This window comes from Lactuca virosa, chromosome 3 (assembly GCF_052849685.1).
Source record: "Lactuca virosa cultivar CGN04683 chromosome 3, Lactuca_virosa_CGN04683_v6, whole genome shotgun sequence".
NCBI classification, from domain to species: Eukaryota; Viridiplantae; Streptophyta; class Magnoliopsida; order Asterales; family Asteraceae; genus Lactuca; species Lactuca virosa.
Window position 1 is genome coordinate 218207053 of NC_136428.1, and position 4763 is coordinate 218211815.

At 39.5% G+C, this 4763-nt stretch overlaps 1 long non-coding RNA gene across 1 annotated transcript; it reads right to left on the bottom strand.

Annotated features, from left to right (window-relative positions):
* Positions 1–218: 218 nt before the first annotated feature.
* LOC145162832 (uncharacterized) lies at positions 219–2269 on the bottom strand. The gene is made up of 3 exons (XR_013739363.1): positions 1977–2269; positions 1802–1886; positions 219–449 (listed from the first exon to the last, which is right to left on the bottom strand). It is a non-coding gene; the product is annotated as an uncharacterized LOC145162832 (long non-coding RNA).
* Positions 2270–4763: the final 2494 nt, after the last annotated feature.

Genomic DNA, 4763 nt, shown 5'->3' on the forward strand with positions numbered 1-4763 from the left:
TCATACATATAACATATATCAAGTAAACACATACACATGCAATAATCACAAAGATACATATCATACGAAGTGGTCATCGGTCCCCGCCCGACATCGGACCCTAGCCCGGTAAGCATATAAGCACATAACACATGCAAGAGTCACGCAGACAGCTAGCATACTAACATAGCATAAACATGGGCCTGCATTGGTGCCTTTGACCTGTCACACCCCCAAACCAAGGATGGCGGAAACGTCCGGGGGTGGAGGACTTCATGTATAGTATCATAACAGCAATTGTAATAGTAATTCAAGCAAACACAACCAACATATATATAATTGAAAAAATATTACATCATTGTATGAATTACATATTTACGAATCAATTACAATATGTTGATAAAATATGAAATAGTAGACGCCTTAGCGTCCCATCCTCAAAAGCACTTGATTACCTGTTTAATGATTTCCTGAGAATACAAGTTGTTTGAAAAAGTGTCAACACAAAGGTTGGTGAGTTCATAAGCTTTTCATTTGTAAAAGTAGTATTTGTGTTAGAAAAATCCAATATTTTCCTTAATGTGTAAATGTAGTCTTAAAACCCAAAGACCGAAATGTACAAGTAATTTGTCATATTTATAGTAAAACAATGCAAGTTTAAATCGACATAAACTCGTTAAATTTTAATGAAGTTCCCGTAAATTCCAATGTTTGTTAATACTTTATGTGAGTTTATTATAACCATACTATGACCAAGGTTGCCTAAAACGACGTTCTTCAGGCGTCGGAAATGTTATGACATTTGTCACCCCAGACCTATCGGTCTAACTGTTGCATGCAGTTTAGGTGTGGGTTTGTCAAACCCAATATAGATCTATACACAAGTATCACGCTCTCCCTCAAGGAGACTCTGGTTACAATACAGGACTTAATGGTAATTTGAAGTAATTGTCTCACAAAGTCATTAACGGAATTTCGTGTTATGAAAACTTGGTACCGTATGGCCGTACCTTGCTTAATGAAAATATCCTTTGTATAAATGTACCCTTTTTAAATGTATGTGTTATGTAATGTATCATAAACTATACCTATTATAGTTTATCAACCAAGGGTAGTACGTGGTAATGTATGCAAACTATATTCAAAATAGTTTATTTAATGTTTGAATGTATCGATTGTACTTTGATTATAATCACTTGTTATTCTTTATATTTTATATGACCAAATCCATTTGTAAACTGATGTGTGTCTAAATATTAAGATAAAATGTCATATATTGCAGTAACATATAGTCACATAAAGATATACACCTTGCTCAACATGTTACAAGATGAAATGAAATTAACAGCAACTTTTCGTTAAAAACAGTTTCTGTTACCGTTCTTAGAAAATTTATAGAAAAATCATCACAGCTCTAAATCCAAATCCGCAAATTTTGAGAGTTTGGAATATGAGTCTAGTTTGTTCGTGAATTTTATCATGATTTTTAGTGATCTCTAACAGAGGTGAAAATGTTCATAATCACAGACTGGTCGGGGTTTGCCTCTGAAATGACAGGCAGTTTTGTAAAAATCACCATTAATTGTAGAAAAATCATTTGGAGGTGTGCAAGTAGTCATTTTAAAGCTAAGAGTTTGAACTACTTGCATCTGAAACAGTTTTGAAAACTAAAATTTTTAAGTTAGCCAAAACAGTCCGTGATTAACGTCCATCTTTTCTGATGCAATCTGTTAGAAAAAGTTTAATTGTGTTCTTGATGATTTTACTTGTATTCCCCCCTTAAAACTTAAGAAAAACATGTAAATGTATGGTATGAACTCACTTTATGTGGTTTCAGTGGATGAAAGTGAGAGAGAGGAAGTGTTCAACTCAAGAACACTCAGAAGATGTCTTGATGATTCGAAAATCTAACACCGAATAAGATGGAACTTGTGTAAGATATCAATGATTTGAGTAGAATGGAGTTTAATAATTATGTGAATGATGAAGATACTTACTAATTGAAGCAAGAAATCCCTGGAGAAAGCCTTGAAGTTCTTGAAGTTGAGAGAAAAGATGAGAGAATTTTGGAGAGTGTTCTTGGTTGCTAAGTGTAGAATGAAAGAGTTTTTATGGAGGATGAGGAGAGAGGATCAATCCTCCAGCTCTTAGAACGTGGGAAGAGCTGGAGATTGGTTGTAAAGGTCCACTAAGGAGACAAGGAGTAGTGGGAAAGAGTGGATGATCATAGAGTGAGGTGGTGGTGGCTTGCTTTTGTCATAAAATAAGGAAAAGCAAATATTCCCTCAATAATTAGTCCAACCACCAATTCTTTTAATACATTTTTATAAAAACCCTGGAGATTTATATATTTTGGGGCCTTAGTTTATAAAATAAAGTTTTGGGTGAAAATCCCACGTTAAAATAATGAAAAACGGAGTTAAAACGAAGTCGTAGTCGAAAAACCGGAAAAATTATGACACGCAAACATGCATGTCGTCTTCTTTTATGACAGGGGCTTCCTTGATACTCATTGCGTGTCCTAAACACGCGAGTCGTAAGTTTACGACAGACAAATGTGTGTCGTCTTCCTTTATGACAGGGACTTCGGTCCTCAAGCTTCAGTTTTGGGTCCTTAAGCCTATTTTACCCGTTTTTACCCCGTTTCAAGTGGTTTTTGACCCAGTTAAGGGTCGGGATGGCCCGAATGATTACAAAAAATTAAAGGAACTTTTGAGAGAGATTTGGGAGAGATTCGGGAGAGATTTGGGAGAGATTTTAATAGAGAGAGGTTGAGTGAAAGAGATTGTGAGAGGTTTCGTTTGTGATCTTTTTGAGTGTCCGGCTTCGCAACGAAAGGTCCATAAACCCCGTTAAGCCATGATTTAGTGTCTTACACAATCCCGATGATTGTGCAATAGTGTTTTATCGCTTTGGTTTGTTGTTTAGCATTGTTAAGGCTAAGGAAAATCAAACACATGAACTTTCCAAATGATGATTTCTCATTAAAATAGCAAATTGTATAGTGATTACATAACGTAAACCCTAGCATACAAGGGTTATTGGAGTTGACCGGTTTGACTTGTTGACTTTGAATTGACCGAAATTTGACGGTTGTCACATCATCCCCCCGTTAGAAGGAATTTCGTCCCGAAATTTTCATTTTGACTGGGATTTCAAGAGTTTGGGAAGAGATGTGGATACTTTTGTTTCATCTGATCCTCGCGTTCCCAGGTGAATTCGGGTCCTCGTTTAGCGTTCCAACGTACCTTCACGATGGGAATACGACTTTGTTTCGTTCGTTTGATTTCCCGGTCCATGATCTCCACAGGTTCTTCCACGAAGTTGAGGCTCTCATTGATCTCGATTTCCTCGAGTGGAATAATGAGAGTCTCATCGGATAGGCACTTTTTCAAGTTCGAGACGTGGAAGGTAGGATGCACATTACTAAGTTCGCGGGGTAGATTGAGTTTGTAAGCTACGGGGCCGATTCTAGCGAGAATCTCAAAAGGTCCTATGTATCTTGGATTCAGCTTCCCACGCTTTCCGAAGCGTATCAAGCCTTTCCAGGGTGAGACTTTCAAAAGGACTCGGTCTCCCACCTGGAATTCCAAGGGTTTCCTCCGCTTGTCCGCGTAGCTTTTCTGTCGGTCTCTTGAGGCTTTAAGTCGTGCTCGGATTTGTACGATCTTTTCGGTGGTTTCGCGGATGATTTCTGGACCGGTGAGAGTGCTATTAGAGACTTGCCCTCTAGCTAGCTGTGTATCCCCCACCTCAGCCCAACACAGGGGTGATCTGCATTTGCGACCGTAAAGAGCTTCGAATGGAGCGACTTTGATGCTAGTATGATAGCTGTTATTGTAGGAGAATTCGATAAGCGGTAGATGGGTATCCCATGCTTTACCGAAGTCTATCACACAAGCTCTTAACATGTCTTCCAACGTTTGAATGGTTCGCTCGCTCTGTCCGTCGGTTTGTGGGTGGTAGGCCGTACTCATGTCAAGCCTAGTTCCCAATGATTTTTGTAGAGACTGCCAAAACCGTGAGGTAAATCTACTATCTCTATCGGAGATAATGGATATCGGCACACCATGGAGTCGTACAATCTCTCTGATGTACGTTCTAGTCAGCTTCTCCATCTTGTCGGTTTCTTTTATTGGAAGAAAGTGTGCTCATTTGGTCAATCTGTCTACAATTACCCATATTGTGTCAAGACCGCCCGATGTCTTAGGCAGCTTGGTTATGAAGTCCATTGTTATTCGTTCCCACTTCCACTCAGGTATATCCGGCTGTTGTAATAGCCCGGATGGTTTCTGGTATTCGGTTTTGACCTTAGCGCAAGTCAGGCACTTGCTCACATAGGTAGCAATCTCAGCTTTCATGTTCGGCCACCAGTATAATTTCTTGAGGTCCAGATACATCTTATCCGACCCGGGATGGATGGAGTATCGAGTCTTGTGTGCTTCATTCATGACGACATCTCGGAGTCCACCGAACTTCGGTGTCCAAATCCGGTTCATGATATAACGTGCTCCATCCTCCTTGACTTCTAAGTTTTTATCCATTCCCCTTAATGTCTCTCCTGCCACCTTTTCTGGTTTCAAAGCTTCCAGTTGAGCTTCCTTGATTTGTATGGTCAGGTGGGAATGGATTGTCATTGTTAAGGATTTTACTCGGCGGCCCGAGTACTCCTTCCTGCTTAGAGCATCGGCCACTACATTGGCCTTGCCCGGATGATAACGAATTTCGCACTCGTAGTCATTCAGCAACTCCACCCATCTCCTCTGTCGCATGTTGAACTCTTT